The following is a 20595-nucleotide window of genomic DNA, read 5'->3' on the forward strand; positions in this document are numbered from 1 at the left end:
TAAAAAAAAAATAGTAACAGACTCATTACAAAATAAAATTTAAAATTCATAGAGAAAATTAAACAATGAACTACAACTTATGTGGAAAAAATGAAAAAACAACCTGAATCTAATAAAATTTAAAATCAGTAAACTTAGTACTAATAAAATAACAAAACAAACAATATATAAATCACAGATGCAACCACTCAAAAAATAGACCCAATACACAAATTAGGGCAAAATAATAAAATAGAAAAACTATAATAAAACCTTTAGGAGGTTCATCAACATCCTTCTTTCTTAACATGTTAATAGTACTCTAATCAACTTCATCTCTTTGATTTCTTCTTCATAGGATGCCTTTCATTTTTTGTTAACCATAGGTCGTTTCCCTTTGTCTTTTTCCTCCAATAACTTTCATACCCATTATTCGAGGTTTAGAACTTTTAAGTTTAATTCTTGATTGATAATAAATACATAAGTTTACTTTTTTGCGGTAATAACACTTAAGTTATATTTTTAGAACTTTGTAGGTATCTGGTCGTTAAATGTAAAGTTATTATTCACATGTTATCTTTTTATTAGTATATTTAAACTATTTTTTTTAAAAAAAATAAAAATTTAATGACCTAGACCAATCAAGGATTGTCACGTGTAATTTACTCAACACCTAACAGTCAAGTACTTACATAAATTCTAGAATTATAATTTAAGTATTATTACCTTTAAAAATTAAACTTAAGTATTTATTTGTAATGGAAAATTAAATTTAAATAGTTATATTATAAATTATTTTTTAATTAAATACATTAAATTATATAATAATTATCTTCTATTTTTAAAATTTAATGGTCAACAAAATATCACTATCATATAACTACTAAAGAAATTTTCTAAATCTATACATGTTTTGGATGATTGGATTTGTGAAGACAAAGTACTGTATTTTTTGCTATATAAAGGTAAGGTACTGTGAAATTGAAGAAACTTTTCTTTTAATTATTGGAATGAAAAAGGAAAAAAAAAAATAGTACAATTTTTCTAGGTTTACACAGTAATCATGACTCATGAGGCGGTTAGACTTTTATTACTTTAAAAAAATATATTAAAATATCATAGCAAATTTATAATAAATGTTATATCAGAAATGAATAGGTACTATATAATTTTGGAGTTTTTATAAAAATATTAAATTTTAGGTAAAAATTTATAATTTTACTCACACAGAATTTTTTACAAAACATATATTATTTTTTTATAAAACAACTGTAAAATTATAAAATAGAACAATTAAAACAACAGTTGAACAACTAAAAAATGACCCTGAAACAACCATAAAGACTTATTACAGTACACAGTATAAAATTTACATAGTATTTTTGAAAAAATTTCGTCCCACAATAAAAAAATAAAAAATTTAAAATTATTTCAGTATGTGATGTAAAATCCCTTATAATATTTGTGTAGGGTAAATAAAATTCTCTGTAGTATTAGAGCATATCTCTAATAGTAGTATTCTTTTAGATTGTTAAAAACTTTTACATCACTAAAAATATGTTATTTTATTTTATTTCTCTGTTATATTACTTTTTATATTTTTTATTTTAAAATGATCTAATAGTAAGCATCTTTAAAAATTATTAAAATAATAATATATTATTATTTGATATATATTAATAAAATAAAACTTTTACTTTATAATAAAATAATAATAAAACATAAAAAAGAAAAAATGTAAATAATGTTATAGTATGATATTTTTTGTAGCATTTTTTTCCATTCCAATAATAAACATCAATTAAAAAATACTAAAAATATATTCATATCATCAAACATTATTCGTAGCTGTAGATGCCCTTAAACCTCAAAAATTGAATAGTCACATGTAACATTGTCTTTAAATGTGGTCCATGATCCATGGTAGAAGGACTACTAATAATTAAAGTTAGTGAAGAATTTATTTTCTTTTTTATGTGCTAAAATAAGATTTTTTTTTTCTTTTTTTCAAAAGAAAATTAAATGAATAAAACTACTATTCACAAATCTTATCGCGAGTCTCAAGTAGTAGGCTATATAAATAGATGATGATGGCGTTAAAAGAAGTACTCATATCCTCAAATAAGAATATACCATATTTATTACCTAACCACACACACTTCTCTTCTCTCTTTCTTTACTCACAAAAAGGCCTCTCACTCACTCAAATTGATGAATATAATGTGGTCTTTTCTTCTCAAAAATGGAACACCATTGCTGGTATGTATGAATTTATATGTATATAAGTATTTGTTAATATAGAAGATATACTTAGTGGTACATCACTTTTACTTTGATCGTGTTCATTTTTTATTTTCTGGAAAAATTATCTTATTTTTAAATTAGGGTAAATACTATTTTAGATCTTATGTTTTGTAAAAGTTATTAATTAGATATTTGTTTTGTTAAATGACACAATATACCTTATATTTTCCAAAATAATACAAATAGGACCCTGAACTGATTTTTTATCAAAATAAAATTTAATAATAATCTGATCTAAAAGTGTTATGATAAAACTGTTTATATTTTTAGTATATGTTCGTGTTAGGAATTATCTTCAATTTGATTATATTAAAAAAAATTGTCAAAAAGAATCTTATTTTTACTATTTTAAAAAATACAATGTTTATTTTATCATTTAAAAAAACAAAGTTGAAAATAATATTTATTTAATAAATAATTTATTCAAACTGTTAGTTGCATGTTTATCTATTATTCTATCAAGTGATTATTTTATTTATTTTTTTTTTTTTGAAATAATTATTTTAAATTTTATTGTTAATACCATAAAGTATTATAAAATTTCTAAAAAAAAATGGAAATCACTGACTGGAATAACTACTCTATCCACACACACGTTATATAAATTGCATTTTATTAATTTGTCAAGTATTAAAAACAAAAAATGCTCCCAGTGATCTCGTCCCATATATTTATAATTGGTAACATAATTTACGAGACATAATTTTGTTCTGTGATTGTACTTTCATGGAAGTTGAGAGAGTTATTTAATTTAAGGGTTGAGATTAATTTAGGAGTAATTAGAGTTAAAAAATAGTAACATACCCTCACACTCATCTAATGTACCTTGAGACTCATCTAATATACCACAAAATACATTCTGTAAAATTACATTAGGGGATAAAATCGTATCCTTATAATCTACATATATATGTTATGTAATATATTATGTACGGTATTTATGACTATATATAGGTTGTTTTTTTCGATTTTATTTATTATTATTACTTGTACAAGATTAATCTTGATCTTCTCTTTCTTTTTGTTTTCTGACAGGAGTATTCAGAGGCAAACTCCAATAAGAATTCGCAGAGCACGTGAAGTATATTCATGGAATACTCATTTGAGCAAGATAATACAACTCACTTGTATTTTTGAAGGTCAAGAAGTTTTTATGGCTTCACAACCTCGTCTTCGGACCTTCAAATTCAACTATCCTATAGATGTTTTTTTTATTAATTACGCAAATTAATATATTATTAAAATTAAGAAGTTAATATTTATGTAAACGTATATTTAGAAGATTAAGTTTTTCAAAAGAAAATAAAATAGCTCTACTAGTGTCTTGCCCGGCCAAAAATCATACTACGGATCATTATTTACGTTAATATTATGTTATCATAGATTTTTTTTCAACAATTTGAGACTAGTTGTTGGAGGTACTAAATTTAAATCTGTATGCATTGTAATATATAAACATTTAATTAAAACAAAAAAATTATTCAATAATAAAATTTTATATACATATATATAAATCACACAAAATATAATATTTATCTAATATTAAAATTATATCATAAAGTTACTTGGTAACTAAAATTTAGTTAGAAATAATGAAATGTAATAGAATTGAAAGAAAACAATCTACATCCTATTTTTTTATTTAGTTGGATATTAAAGTATTAGAATATTATTTAAATAGAATGTCTTTTTTATTATTTTGGTAAAATAATTATTTTATTTTGAAATAGAAAGAAAGACCATTTTAATACATAAAAAAATATTTAATAATTTTTTTTTATCAATTTTAAATTGTATTCTATTCTTATTCTCATTCTTACTCTTATTATAATTCTATGTTTTCATTCTTCTCACCTAAACATCACTTAAGTGTATAAATTATTAATATAATTTTAAAATAAAATAAAAATATATATTAATTATTTAGGATGGGACCATGCCACTTTATAATAATAAGAGAGGGGGTTGAAATAAAGTAGAGAAAACAAAAGTGGTGAAGGTACAAACCAAAAGAAACTATGGTGGTTGAGATTTTGAGTATGAGAGCAAGTGTGTGTATATGCATGCCACCACCCACTTTAAATTGATATGACGTACTGATGTGATCATACATATATATTAAAGTCTTTGACAGCTAAAACACTCCCAATTCTTTACGTAACTTTTTAAGTTCAAATTCTTTAAATTATTGAACCATTAATAAAATATTATTTTTAATATGAATTTTATAGGTATTAACTGTAAAATTACTTAAATTTTTATTCTTTTTAATACTTAATTATAAAAATTAAAATTTTGACAGTAAAATTTATTAAATTTTTATTTTATTTTGTTCTTTACACTTCAGTCTTTTCACTTAAGTACCATAGTACACTGACTACATATATATTTGTTCACGGGTATCACATTTTGATTGATTCACTTAATGTTAATTATTAAAATTTTATAAAAAATAAATAAAAATTAAAATTAAATATTAACTAATTAATATTTTTGTCCAATAAATTTTGACATGTAACAAATGATACTCCTAAATTTTTAAAGTAGTTAAAAATACCCCTGAACAAATTGTTGGATTTAATAATTTTTTTCTAATTTTAGTAAAAAAATCTAACATGAATAAAAGTTAAAGAGCATAATTTAGTACATGTCAAAATTTAAGAGACATGATTTGATAGATATCAAAGTCTGAGGAGTATGGTGTAGTACATAAACAATCATTGAAATAGTAAAATTGAATGAAATTAAACAAAAATCTGACCATTTTTAACGACTTAAAAATCCTAATTAGCCTTAAATATTATGTTTTTCTTTTTTCTTTTTCTCTTTCTTCATTTCTGTCTTTTTCTCAAAACTTCTTCTCGAGTTTATGTTGGAGCCCAGAATTTGACCCCGGCTCCGATTTGCTGCCTCCGACCACCAATGACCCAGGTGGACCTCTTCTCTACTCACTTTGTTACACGTAGGTCGCTTCCCAATCGAGAGCCTTCCCTCTTCTTCGTCTTCGGTGGTTCAAAGAGCTTCACTGTACTCCGATTTCCAAAATCTCTCACACTCGTGCCTTCTCCTTTCTCTCAGATTCAATACTTTTCTCCCTCTATTTTCCTCGAAATTAATGGCTGGTTGTTGGCGACTTTAAACGGAACCTCCACCAAAGATGGGGACGACTACGTCGTCATTACGAAAGAGAAGGTGAAGAGGATGATGGTGATAAATCTGATATTTGCCAATGATCCATGTAGATTTATATTTGTTTCTCATTTATTTTGTTGGATCTGATTTGTCATTGATTTTTTGGGTTTCTTTTGATTTTGGCTTTAGGTGTTGATTTTTTTAACTTAAAAATGTATATAGCAGTAATGGTAGTGGCGGCAGTGATATGGCGATGGAAGTGGTGTGGTTGTAGTGGTTGTTTTTAATGGTATTGTAGTATGGTTGTGGTGGTAGTGATGGTTATTATTATTATCATTTTCTATTTTCTTTACAAATCTAGTGGTGGGTAGTGGCAATGGAGGTGGTAATGGAGTTAGGGTTTCAGGATAAGAAAAATGAGGAAGAAAAGAAAAAAATAAAAGGAAAAAATGATAATTTTTGTGATTATAGAATTTAATTTCAAAAAATGAAATTAAAAATATTCTTTTGAAATTAAAAACATTCTTTATTATTGTTTAATTTTTAATTTATTTTTTATAAAATTTAAATTTAAATAATTAATGTTATGTGGATTACTAAAAATGTGTTATGTGTACACGTGGGCAGTTTAATGTGGCACTTAACTGAAATTTTTAGATGGAAGTGTGAAGAGGAACTTGAATTTAGTAGATTTTGCCGTCAAAATTTTAGTTTTTATGATAAAGTGTTAAAAAATTTAAAATTCATGTAGTTTAACCGTCAATATCCTTATTATTATTATTATTATTATTATTATTTAACAATTACAATCAAAAATATTATAAATATGGCTTTTTTGTAAGTGGTTTAGAAATATATGGAGAAATAAAAAAAATTTATAAAACCTGGAAAAATGAATAAAAAATTCAAAATATGGAAATAACTAATTAATATATATAATCTTTCTCAACTAATGATTTGGCAAGTAGAGAACCCCCATTTTTTCCATTGTTTTGCTTAAGCCAAGATTTTCTCCTTTGTTTTTTTTTTTTTAGCAACAATCAAATTTTTTTTTATTGAAAAAATTAATAATAGTCTAATTTTTTGTTTGACACCCAATAACAAATTTCTAAAGTTTTTTTTATAACTTTTAATATTCTACACAAATATTTATGAAGTTTTGTCATTGATCTTAACTTTTTTTTTTTTTTAAATTTGAATTTTAAGTTTGCTAGTGCCACACATAATGAAATAACATATATATTTAGCTACTTACCCTAATTAATATGAAGAAAAAAATAGAATGTTAATTTTCAATATATAAAAAAAAAAAAAAAAAAAAAAAAAGTAACCTAGTAGTCATATAAGTGATACTTTTTAAGACCATATAGTTAATTTGGAACCTTAAAAAAAGAAATAACAAAAAAAAAAACATAGTAAAAAAACGTAAAAAAAAATATCCTGATACTTTTTGGACACTATAGAATTAACTATAAAAGTAACCTGGAACAATTAATAAAGATAATGATAAAAGGAACCTACTTATTTTAACATTATTAAAGTAACTTAAATAATAACATGCAATAGTAACCTAGTACTTTTAAATGCCATAAAAATTAACATATGCTAGAGACAACATCACAAAGTAACCCGACATATTTTTAATACCACTACCATTACACATGTAGTCTATTGGCAATATCAAAAAGTAACATAATATTTTTTAAACGACACTACTATTACACATGCAACTTATTGGCAACATCAAAAAGTAACTCGATGATTCTAAAGTAACCTGGTACCTAGAATATTGAATTTAGTTGTGTGCTACATTTTGCTGATTTTAATGCAAACATAACATTCTTTTTTTCCTTTTTGTCTTTTATTATATTTTTGAAAGTACCTTGGTACTTGAAATATTAAATTTTCTTGTTATTCTATATTTTTTTTTACACATGTAACCTATTAATAACATTAAAAAGTAACCTGATATTTTCTAAAGTAACTTGGTACCTGGAATATTGAATTTTGTTAGTAGCATAATTTTCCATTTTTTGTCTTTTATTTTGCTTTCTAGAGTAATTTGGTACCTAAAATATGAAATTTTGTTGATGTGCTACATTTTTTACACATATGTAACCTATTCGTAACATCAAAAAGTAACCCAATATTTTTTAAAATAATTCGATACTTGAAATATTAAATTTGGTTGATGTGTTATATTTCTTACACATGTAACCTATTGACAAATGAAAAGTAACCTGATGTTTGCTAAAGTAACCTGGAAACTTAAATATTAAATTAGGTTTAGTGCAAAAGTAACATGTTTTTTTGTTTTTGTCTTTTTGTCTTTTATCTTGCTTTCTAAAGTAACGTGGTACCTAAGAATTTAAATAAAATATCATTGCATTCCTTTATAAAATATAATATCAAAATGTTAATTTATATTTAAATAAATAAAAAAAAATACTTTGTAATAATTAAGTCAAAAATAAAATAAACCTTCTACATATATTAATAAATAGATTTCCTTAAAGAAAAAATAAAATAGAAATTTAAGCTAAGAAAGAATGATTATGTAGAGTTAAAATAAATAAAATAATTATAATATAAAAATAATATAAATGTATATATATTAATGATTTACTTTAAAAAATATTAAAAATCTCTAAACATAGGTTAATAAAATGAAAATGTGGCTTTATTTAATAAAAACTTAAAAATATGGAAATCTTTTTCCATACAACTAACTTAAATTGTAAAAAAGCCATAAGTTAAGTAAATCTCTAATTTTTCCATATTAATGAAATTTAAAGAAAAAATACCATATTCTCCGTAATTTCCTCAAAATATAATTATTTAAAATATTTTTTAAAAACCAAATCATTTCAAATTTAAAATAATTAAGAAGAAAATTGATTTATTAAATAATAAAAAAAAAAAAAATAAGTTCTCTCTCACTGGTCTTCCTTCTTCTACCACAACTTTCTGAAAATCAACCAAAAATTTACGATACATTTAAAAATAATTGTGTAATTAATATTAGAAAGAAATTATACTACATATTTCTTTTCACTCGATGTCTTTAATTTTTATTCTCTTTTTCAAAATTTACTATGATTACTTCTTTTTTTAATCATTCTACTAATTTTACCTCTATCACACGAAAGGAACACAAATCAATCATATTTGAAATTATGTCTTAATTTTGTGAGTGTATGAGTATAATTTGGATACAATACTCATAAAAAGAAGTATATTTGAATTAGATAAATTTGGAGATAAATTTGGTTAATGTATAAAAAAAAAGGTATTCTTCAACTTCTTCCAATTATTAGGGTAATAGTTACACTACATAATAATTACATTGTATTTTAAAATATAAGGTGTGCTTAGATATCAAATAGTAATTACATGTGAATTTTTATTGTCATGCTTGACATGACAGTTGGTAATTACACAATAAATTAATATTGTATAATATTTAATATAATAATTATTATCATTTTGTAATAAATATTTAAAATAAATAAAAAATATCTTCATAAAATTGTTGCTATAATTTTAAACACTACGCAAGTATACGCAATCAAGTAGTAAATCTCACACAGGTGAGGTCGATCCCACAGGGAATTGGATTAAGTACCACTAAATTATACTTATGATTCTATTCGGTAAATCGAAAGCAATTATGATTTAAAAACAGTAAAATATGAAAGAAATTCAGAAAACTTAATAACACAATTTAAAGTTGAGCAAGATGAGACAATAGGGAAATTTAGTTCAGAAACAAATCCATAACCATTCCTATAGCAATATTCAACATAAATAAATTAAAAAGGAATAAAGAAAAGAACTGTTGGTGGATGAATTCTGGATCTTCACTTCAATCTCTATGCTCTTCCTGCTGCTCTCAGCTGTGTTTTAGGGTTTCTCATCGCTCCCCCAGACTTCCAATCGCAGTTTTCTATTTATAATTGAAATTTAGGGTTCGATGGACGAAAATTCCCCTGGTCCGTACGGGATCTCGCCGCGGCCAAGCTTCCTCTCGCCGCGGCTAGAAATCGCCAAATTTGGGTGCTCTCTGTATCTCGTAACTCGCCGCGGCGAGCCTCTTCATAGCCGCGGCGACTGAAGCCTTCTGAGTTTCCGAGATCTAGCCGCGGCCAAGTTGTGTTTAGCCGCGGCCAGATATGCACAATTGCTCAAAAATTGAGTTTTCTTCGGCTCAGCACGTCTTTTAACGAATTTCTGCACCCGAGATCTCTTTTATTCCAAAGAACCTGAAAACATAGAAAACAAGCGTAATTCCGTCCCAACACAGCTAAAAACGCACATAAATTGGATCCAAAACATAGGCTAAAAATAGCCTAACAAACTCCCCCAAACTGACTCTTTACTCGTCCCCGAGTAAACTAAAACTAAACTAAAAGAAACTGACAATGATAGCTAAACTTTCCAACAATTTAATTGTTACCACCACCTGCACAACTTCAATCCATCAATAACCAGAATTTCAACTTGCCAACTCTAAGAACTAAGTTGAATGTGCAATTTACAAGTAAGTAATTCATACAAACATAAAGCATCGCAATTTCCATCAATATCACAACTGTTCTAACTTTCCAACATTCCACTAACACATGATCAATAAGTTTGAATGACATACCTCTCTCCACTAATGTTGACAAATTTCTATTTGGAATCAATAGGTCTTTTTCGGTTAACATCACATGGCTTAGGTACATGGGTAGGTGAGAAGTCATTTAGGCTTTACTATACCATAAGCACTATTAACCAAGCAAGCCTAGACATTGATTTTGCTTTCTTTCCATATATCCCAAAAACAGAAATAAGAGATTGCAATTTTTCTTATGTGTGTACCTCATAATTTTCTTAACTTTTTTTTCAAGAAGACACATTTTTTTCTTCTTTTTTTTTTATAGGCACCACACACAATATTATTCTTTTTTTCTCTTTCAATCTCTCATTCCTACACTTTATTTTGTTTTTTTTTTTTTTTCACTTACAAGACTTATCCCCCCAAACTTGCTTCAAGGCTCATGGCATAATAAGGTATGTTCAGGGTGAAAAAAAGTTCAATATAACGCTCAGTTAAGTGGTGAAAATTTTTTTTAAACAGGCTAAGGCTCAACTTTGGGTATACTATGGTAAAAATTCATAGGCAGGCTTGAAAGGCTCAATCGTTCCAAAGAAAACTTGCCTAAATCACTTTCCAAACAAAAATCATCAAGGATTTCGCTTCAAGAGAGTATGTCAAACAAATTCTATTCCATGTTCAATCAATCATTCCACAAACCAAATAGAACAGAGGTGATATGTGAGAATAGCAAATGTTTTAAATCTACATGAATCACTTCCTAGCACACATCCAATTTAATTCAAACAGTTGCAAGTCAAGCACACAGTTATGTTTTAATCCATTGCACAAGTGAATAACAACAAGTCAATCCATCTTTCAATTTAACTATCACGAAAGACTAAAAAAACTAAAACAAACTAAACTAAAACAAATAAACGCGAAAAAATAAATTAAGTTCCCCCCCCCCCCCAAACTAAAAAGCACATTGTCCCCAATGTGTGAAAATAAACCAGGGTGAGAGAAACTTACCTGAGCCCCTTAGAAGGGGTTTGGCGGCGGTGGCTGGTCATAAGGGTTGAAACGGGGTGGCATGGCAAAATAGTTCGGTTCTTCCACACCGATATTCATCCTCGTGACAAGTGTATTCAATTGAGCCACCTGCTGCTCATCGAAGATACTCCTCTGGGCCATGTAATTTTGCATATGCATGTTTTGCTGAATCAGATAATTCAGCTGATTGTGAGTGTACTACATGGCAGGGTCAAGAGGCCCGACAAGACGTGGTGGTTCGATGTCCTCACGTTCCTCTTCTTCTCTTGCCGGAGGACCTCCTTGAACTGGCGGTTGACCATGAGGATGAGGAGGTTTGAAGCGAAGAACAGTCGCCAAGTTAATAGGGCGCTGTGGCGGTGCCTTTGTATCATATGAGTACTGTGGTACCCCATGTTTCTCACATAGATCAGTGATTATTCCAGCCAACCCAAGTCCTCCACCGGAAGATCCCTCAACCATAATGTCAAAGGTCACTCGAACAATATCCCCCACATTCAAATTATACCCTTTCATAATACCGTAAACCCATTTAAGTCTGTCCATTTGAGCATCAGAAAAATGCTTGTTGGGAAGCATCCTTGCACTAACAAAGTAAAGCCAAGCCTTGGCCACTGGATTGAGTTCACATCGGTACAATTGGTATGGTTCTCCATTAAGCTCATGGAACCTAAGGCCAGGATACCCTAGAGTCTCAGCAATATCCACATAGTTCAAACTTCTCTCATAAAATTGTCGTTTCAAGGGTTGTTCTTCATTAGTGAAAGTTTGGAGGTCATAAAGGGCATGAATAGCGGCTGTGGTAGCAGGCACTCTAACCCCCCTAACTCTAACTTTGCCCTCTTCTCTTTCAGGCCAGTTGGCTAAAAATTCCAAAGCTAGAGTTTGATTACCATGCTCAGTGACATCTACGAACTTAGTCCACTGCCTATGTAGGATTTGATCCCTAATAGATGCAAAAGCAGGGGGAATGTTGGCAGTTTGGCTTAGGTTCACAATGTCTATCCCTCTATCTTCAATGAATGCCCTATCTTTCAATTTCAAAAACCGCTCTTGAGCCTCCATGTTGGTAAACCTAACTCTATCAAGATTAGAGCGTCCCCTAGATGGGTTGGATGATGAAGCTCCCTCCTCATTAACCCTTGACCTCTTTGGACCCATAGCAAAAAAAAATTATATCCTAACTCCCAAGATTTTTTCAAAATTTCGACAGCACTTCCCCTTAAAAATTGACTTCCCGGGATTAAAATCCCTTTCAATTTAACCCAATTCTATTACACAATCAATTTCAACAATGTATATAGCAAAAATCCCAAATATCCACCAAATAATCCAAAATTATCCAACAAATTCACAAATTCTTCAATAAAAATTGGAGTGGAAGTCTTAGAATCAATACCTCAATGACAATTCTTCCTTTAATCATCCTCCATTGTTGACATCTTGAAGCTTTTGAGAAGAAAAGGATGAATAAGGTATTTGGGTGAGGTTTTAGGGATTTGGGGTTGATTTTGAGTGGGAATTAGTGTTTAATGAGAGAAATAAGGGATTAGGATGATTATCGATGAAAGTTTATGGTTAGAGTTGGTGGAAAAGAGTTTAGAATGGGATTAGATGAAGAAAAAATGGTGAAAAGGGGTGTTTTCGGCGTGGAGAAGAGAGGGTTTGAATGGGGTGTGAGTTTTGAAATGTTAGGGATTTGGGGTTTAAAAAGGGAAACTGGCCATTCTCGCCGCGGCGACCTGTAGCCTCGCCGCGGCGAGAATTCGTGAAAATAGGGTACTTTCTGTAAGTCAAATCTGGCCGCGGCGGTATGTCCCCTCGCCGCGGCGAGAATTCGTGAAAATCAGCCTCTCTCTGTAAGACCAATCTGGCCGCGGCCATACATCCCATGGCCGCGGCCACTGACAAAAAAATTTTTTTTTTTTTTTTCCGTAACGAAAAAGAATGAACAACAAGAAAATAACAGTAAACTTAAAAAGAGTTCAACTAAATCAAAAGAACACTTGGGTTGCCTCCCAATTAGCGCTAACTTTATCGTCGCTCAGCTAGACGTTGATTGAGATCTTCAAAGTGGCGCCAGAATCATGGCGGACTTGGTTTGATCAAATTGACCTCCCAAGTAGAGCTTTAATCGCTGTCCATTCACTTTGAAAGTATTAGGACTTTCACCTTTTAGTTCCACTGCTCCGTAGGGAAATACTTTGATCACCGTAAATGGCCCTGACCACCTTGATTTTAATTTACCAGGAAACAACTTTAGTCTTGAGTTAAAGAGTAGAACCTGTTGACCAGGTTGAAACTCCTTTCTGACTAGATTTCTGTCATGCCATCTCTTAGTTCTTTCCTTGTAAATCTTGGCGTTTTCATATGCTTCATTTCGAAATTCTTCCAACTCATCCAACTGTAGTAGTCTTTTACGCCGGCGGCTTTTAAGTCCATGTTTAGAGTTCTCATTGCCCAATAAGCTTTGTGTTCTAACTCCACCGGTAAATGACACGCCTTTCCAAACACCAACCGATATGGTGACATCCCAATTGGCGTTTTGAACGCTGTTCTGTAGGCCCACAATGCGTCATCCAACTTTCTTGACCAATCTTTCCTTGATCTCTGCACCGTTTTCTCCAGAATCATCTTTATTTCCCGGTTAGAAATCTCAGCTTGGCCATTACTTTGTGGATGATAGGGGAGGGCAGTTCGATGACGAACACCATACTTTGAAAGGAGTGCTTCGAACTGTTTGTTGCAGAAATGACTCCCTTCATCGCTTATGATCGCTCGGGGAGTACCAAACCGTGTGAATATATTCTTCTGAAGGAACCGAAGAACTGTTTTTCCATCATTAGCTGGTGTTGCTGCAGCTTCTACCCATTTTGATACGTAATCCACAGCTAGTAAAATGTATAGATTGCTAAACGATGAAGGAAAAGGACCCATAAAGTCTATCCCCCATACATCAAACAACTCTACTTCCAAGATTCCTGTCAAAGGCATTTCGTTTCTCCTTGAGATGTTTCCTGTACGCTGACAACGATCACATGCCTTCACAAAAGTACTAGCATCTTTGAAAAGCGTTGGCCAAAAGAACCCGCTTTGCAGCACTTTTGCAGCTGTTCTAGTTCCACTGAAGTGTCCCCCACATGGTAAAGCATGACAGTGATTAAGAATAGAGTACATCTCCTCTTCAGGCACACACCTTCTTATTATCTGATCTGCACAGTGTTTGTAGAGGATTGGCTCTTCCCAATAGTAATGTTTTACCTCGGAAAAGAATTTCTTTAATTGTTGACGAGATAGCTCAGGAGGAGTGATATTAGCAGCTAAGTAGTTAACATAATCAGCATACCATGGTACCATAAGACTTTCCCTCACACTAAAGAGTTGTTCATCGGGAAATTGTTCATTTATTTGTACCTCTTTCGTATGCTGGCTTTCTTCCAGTTCTAGTCTTGACAAGTGATCTGCCACCAAGTTCTCAGTACCCTTCTTGTCTTTTATGTCAAGATCAAATTCTTGCAAAAGAAGAACCCATCGAATCAGTCGTGGTTTGGCATCCTTCTTAGTCATCAAGTATTTGATTGCTGAATGATCTGTATACACTATCACTTTATTGCCAATCAAGTAGGGTCGAAATTTGTCACACGCAAACACTATAGCCAGCATCTCTTTTTCTGTAGTAGCGTAGTTTAGTTGGGCATCATTCAAGGTTTTGCTTGCATAGTAAATGGTTCTGAATACCTTGTCAACCCGTTGTCCCAAAACTGCTCCAATAGCATAATCACTTGCATCGCACATGATTTCAAAAGGTAATTCCCAGTTTGGTGTAGTCACACGTGCCGAGATTAACTTCTCCTTGAGAATTTGGAATGCTTCAAGACAATCTTTCCCAAATTCAAAAGGTACTCCACTAGCTAGAAGATTGGATAGCGGTTTGGCCACTTTGGAGAAATCTTTGATAAATCTTCTATAAAACCCAGCATGACCCAAGAAGCTTCGAACTCCCTTAACTGAAACTGGAGGAGGCAAGTTCTCAATTGTAGATACTTTGGCTCGTCAACCTCAATACCTTCTTTTGAGATTTTATGTCCCAAAGACTATTCCTTCGTAACCATGAAATGGCACTTTTCCCGATTCGGCACCAAATTAGAGTCTTCACATCTTGCTAAAACCAATTCCAAGTTGCTCAGACATTGGTCAAACGATGAGCCAAACACTGAAAAATCATCCATGAACACCTCGATGCACTTTTCTATTAAATCTGAAAATATGGCCATCATACACCTCTGAAATGTTGCTGGAGCATTGCACAGCCCAAATGGCATTCGTCGAAAAGCAAAAGTACCATATGGACATGTGAATGTTGTTTTCTCTTGATCCTCCGGTGCGATAGCTAATTGGTGATACCCTGAGTATCCATCAAGGAAACAATAGTACTCTTGTCCCGCCAACTTGTCTAACATCTCGATCAATGAATGGGAGTGGAAAGTGATCTTTTCTTGTGGCCTTGTTGAGTTTTCGGTAGTCAATGCAAATTCTCCATCCCGTGATGCTTCTGGTTGGGATGAGTTCATTCTTCTCATTCTTTACCACCGTCATCCCTCCTTTCTTTGGAACAACTTGGACTGGGCTCACCCATTTACTGTCTGAAATAGGATATGCTACCCCGGCATCTAACCACTTCAAGACTTCTTTTCTGACAACCTCCTTCATTGGTGGATTTAATCTACGTTGTGCATCAATGGTTGGTTTCACTCCTTCCTCCATTAAGATTCTATGCATTACAGTTGAAGGGCTGATCCCTTTAATATCTGCTAAAGTCCATCCAATGGCTTTTGAATGCTTCCTTAGAACCCGTAATAGCTTATCTGTCTCTACAGAAGATAGGGAAGAAGCCACAATAACAGGAAGTGTCTTATTTTCTCCCAAATATTCATACCTGAGATGCTCTGGTAGGACTTTTAACTCTAGTTGAGGAGGCTTTTCAGTAGATGGGGTAGGCTTTGTTGGTATGACTCCTAACTCTTCATAATATTTTCTATTCAGCGGTCCATAAGAATCGAGCCACAAAGCATATTCATAAGCTTCCTTACCATCTTGTTCCACCACCTCTTCTTGTACCAAAGTCAGATTAAGAGGATCTTCAGCATGTGTCTTTGTCTCCACCAACTGGTCCACCACATCAATTGCAAAACAGTTGTCACTAGCCGTAGGATAGGTCATTGCTTTGAGCACATTAAATACAACTTCATCTCCTTGTACCCTTAGCTTTAACTCTCCTTTCTGAACATCAATTAGTGCTTTCCCTGTTGCCAAGAAAGGTCTCCCCAGGATGATAGGAACATTACTATCTTCTTCCATATCCAGAACAATGAAATCAGCTGGGAAGATGAACTTGTCCACCTTTACTAACACATCCTCAATGACTCCTCTAGGGTGAGCTAGCGATCGATCTGCCAATTGAAGAGTTACAGTAGTTGGCTTTGCTTCACCTAGCTGCAATCTTTTGAACACTGACAAGGGCATTAAGTTAATACTGGCTCCTAAATCACATAGTGCATTTATCCCTTCAATTTTACCAATAGTACAAGGAATAGTGAAACTCCCTGGATCTCTGAGTTTTGGAGGGAGTTTCTTCTGTAGAATAGCGCTACACTCTTCAGTTAGAGCCACTGTCTCATAGTCTTCCATCTTCCTCTTCTTTGACAAAATTTCCTTCATAAACTTCACATAACTTGGCATCTCGCTCTAGAGCTTCAGCAAAAGGAATGTTAATGTGAAGTCTTTTGAAGACTTCTAGAAACTTGGTGAACTGCTTGTCTAAGCTTGACTTTCTGAGCCTCTGAGGATAGGGTATTTTTACATGATGATCAATACTAATTGGTGGAGACTGTGGTGGTGCTGCTGGGCCGTCGCAGCCTTCTGCTGTTGGTGTTGGTGTTTGCACTGGTTGAGCATTTATTTCTTCGTCTTCCTCAATTGGTTGTGGTAACTCGGGCCCATCATACTTCTTACCGCTCCTCAGGGTAATTGCCTTGCAATTTTCTTTGGGATTCACTTCAGTTGTGCTAGGCAAATTCCCTTGAGGGCGGGTTGCTACCTGAGTTGCTAGCTGGCCCATCTGAGTCTGAAGGTCTTTAATTGAAGATCTAGTTTCAGTCATGAATTGGAGCAGTAAATCTGTCTGCAAACTAGAACTTCCACCAGAGGCTTGTTGCTGATTAAACTGTTGGTTCTGATTTCTCTGTTGATAGAACCCACTATTTCTTCGGTTGTTATTCTGGTTGAACCCATAATTGTTGTTGTTGTTGTTCTGTGAAAAATTCCCAATGGCTTTAGCTTCATCCATTGGCAAATCATCCACATCTGCTTGACACTCCGAAAAGTGATGACTTCCTCCACATAACTCACAAACAATTTGGGCTTGCTTAGCTTGCCCTGCAATGATTTTAGTCAATGCCTCAACCTGAGCTGTTAACTTTGTGATGGCATCAACTTCTAACACACCAGCTACCTTCTTAGATTGACTCCTTTCAGTTGGCCACTGCTGATTGTTTAGAGCCATCTCCTCCAATAGATCATACGCTTCATTAGCACTTTTTCTCATAAAAGATCCGCCCGCCTTTGCATCTATTAAAGTTCTAGTATTACCAACCCGGCCCGTTATAAAAGTTGTGAACCAAAGATCCACTTCTCTATACCATGATGAGGACACCTCCTGATCAGATCTTTAAACCTCTCCCAAGCCTCATGGAGAGATTCATTATCTTGTTGGCAGAAATTATTGATCTCTCCTCTTAGCTTTGCAGACTTAGCTGGAGGAAAGAACTTTGACAAGAATTTTGTTGCCAGATCATTCCATGTAGCAATAGAGTTAGGTGGCAAAGAATTCAACCAACTCTTGGCTCGTTCTCTGAGCGAGAATGGAAACAACCTCAGTCGAATGGCATCATCGCTAACTCCATTAACCTTAAAAGTTTCACAAAGTTCCATGAAGTTCGAGAGATGCAAATTAGGATCTTCAGAAGGGAGACCACCAAACTGAACTGAAGACTGCACCATTTGAAGGATGGCAGGCTTAATCTCGAAATTGTTTGCATCCACTGCCGGTGGCCTGATACATGACTGCACTCCCGTCAGAGTAGGGAGAATGTAATCTCTCAAGCTACGGCCATTAGCTTGATCTTCCACGGCACCTCCATTATTACCGTTATTACCCCCATTGTTTCCAGCATTATTGTTCACATTCGCAGCCATGATCTCTGATGTTTCAGCAGTTGCTGAAACTCTTTCTTGCCTCTTGTTCTTTCGATTCCTCCTGCAAGTTTTCTCAATTTCAGGATCAACTGGTAATATGACTGTTTGTCCTTGACGGCGCATGCACTTAGGATTCCTGAAATAAATCAAGAAAATATTGCAAGAAAAAGGTTAGAAAAATCAGCAAGAGAAAATATACCAAAGTAGAAGTTAGTATAATTTTATGTAATATTAATCTTTAACAATTCCCCGGCAACGGCGCCAAAAACTTGTTGCTATAATTTTAAACACTACGCAAGTATACGCAATCAAGTAGTAAATCTCACACAGGTGAGGTCGATCCCACAGGGAATTGGATTAAGTACCACTAAATTATACTTATGATTCTATTCGGTAAATCGAAAGCAATTATGATTTAAAAACAGTAAAATATGAAAGAAATTCAGAAAACTTAATAACACAATTTAAAGTTGAGCAAGATGAGACAATAGGGAAATTTAGTTCAGAAACAAATCCATAACCATTCCTATAGCAATATTCAACATAAATAAATTAAAAAGGAATAAAGAAAAGAACTGTTGGTGGATGAATTCTGGATCTTCACTTCAATCTCTATGCTCTTCCTGCCGCTCTCAGCTGTGTTTTAGGGTTTCTCATCGCTCCCCCAGACTTCCAATCGCAGTTTTCTATTTATAATTGAAATTTAGGGTTCGATGGACGAAAATGCCCCTGGTCCGTACGGGATCTCGCCGCGGCCAAGCTTCCTCTCGCCGCGGCTAGAAATCGCCAAATTTGGGTGCTCTCTGTATCTCGTAACTCGCCGCGGCGAGCCTCTTCATAGCCGCGGCGACTGAAGCCTTCTGAGTTTCCGAGATCTAGCCGCGGCCAAGTTGTGTTTAGCCGCGGCCAGATATGCACAATTGCTCAAAAATTGAGTTTTCTTCGGCTCAGCACGTCTTTTAACGAATTTCTGCACCCGAGATCTCTTTTATTCCAAAGAACCTGAAAACATAGAAAACAAGCGTAATTCCGTCCCAACACAGCTAAAAACGCACATAAATTGGATCCAAAACATAGGCTAAAAATAGCCTAACAAAAATAAACTCAAATTTCATAATAATTTTGTAACAAATATTAAAAATAATTTTTATCTATTAAGACTATCTTATTATTATTGTGTTCCATATGTCTTGAGCTGAAGTTTGAGTATTTGTGCATTCTTATATTGATTAAAAATTAATAATAAATAAATTTAAGCATTTTATCAATCAAAATTTATGTTAAATCATACATAACTATATTAGATATCTAATTCAAAAAATAATATTAAAAAAAATCTTGTATCATATATTAATATATTAGTTTCTTTTTTATTATTATTTAATATAATACAAGAAAAACTACAGTAAAAATATTATAAAATAGCAGCATACACATGGCGAATATATAAATTATGTATATAGGAAAAGAAAATAAAAATGGATGAAACTTGAGTTTATTTATGAAGATGTTTTTATTTATTTAAAATATTATTAATATATAAAATTTAGGGGTTTTTTCATTTTTACACTTTAAAACAATTTTTTTTTTTTTTTTTTTTTTGTATTTTTAGGGAATTCTACATAAAAACTCCTATTGCAACTAGTGTTGCAACCTAAATTACAACAAAAAAATCGTATAGAAACCCCTATTACAACTAGCGCTGCAACCACTTTAGAAACTCAAACCATAAATTTGAAAAAAAAAAAAAAGTTAAAAAAACAGTATATGAGATAATTTCCCTAAAATTTATTGTAAATATTTTGTTACAAAATGATAATAATTATTGGAAAATTTTACCATGCACTCCACTAATGCACCCAAATCTGTTTTGGTATCCGAAATAATGTTTTCGTCAAATTTTTTCTCGTAGTCATGTACTTTATAGTTATTAAGATATCTTACAAAATCTTAAAAAAATTCAAAAACGCTAAAAAAAATAAAGTTCAAACAATGTATTGCACGCATATAAAAATAAATTGTTTGAACACTATTTTTTTATATTGTAAATTATTCTAAATTTATTAAAATTTTATAAAATATCTTAAATAATTAAACATAAAAAAAAATTCTAAATACCAAAAATAAATAAAGAATTTATCAGTATATTTTTTAAAAGATACATTATAAAAGCACTCATAATTATTATAATAGATATTTGTACAATACTTTATTGTGTGTAAGTAACAAATGTCTTGTTGTCAAATATAACAATAGAATCTTATTGCGGATCGGATGTACTATGAGCAAAATAG

At 31.8% G+C, this 20595-nt stretch overlaps 1 long non-coding RNA gene and 1 other non-coding gene across 2 annotated transcripts; both read left to right on the top strand.

Annotated features, from left to right (window-relative positions):
- The first annotated feature begins 1853 nt into the window (after positions 1-1853).
- Positions 1854-3622, top strand: LOC115698816 (uncharacterized). The gene is made up of 2 exons (XR_004008238.2): positions 1854-2238; positions 3319-3622. It is a non-coding gene; the product is annotated as an uncharacterized LOC115698816 (long non-coding RNA).
- Positions 3623-17741: 14119 nt separating this feature from the next.
- On the top strand, positions 17742-17848 carry LOC115721636 (small nucleolar RNA R71). Its single transcript, XR_004012643.2, has one exon. It is a non-coding gene; the product is annotated as a small nucleolar RNA R71 (small nucleolar RNA).
- Positions 17849-20595: the final 2747 nt, after the last annotated feature.

Source organism: Cannabis sativa, chromosome 8 (genome assembly GCF_029168945.1).
Source record: "Cannabis sativa cultivar Pink pepper isolate KNU-18-1 chromosome 8, ASM2916894v1, whole genome shotgun sequence".
Taxonomy (NCBI): Eukaryota; Viridiplantae; Streptophyta; class Magnoliopsida; order Rosales; family Cannabaceae; genus Cannabis; species Cannabis sativa.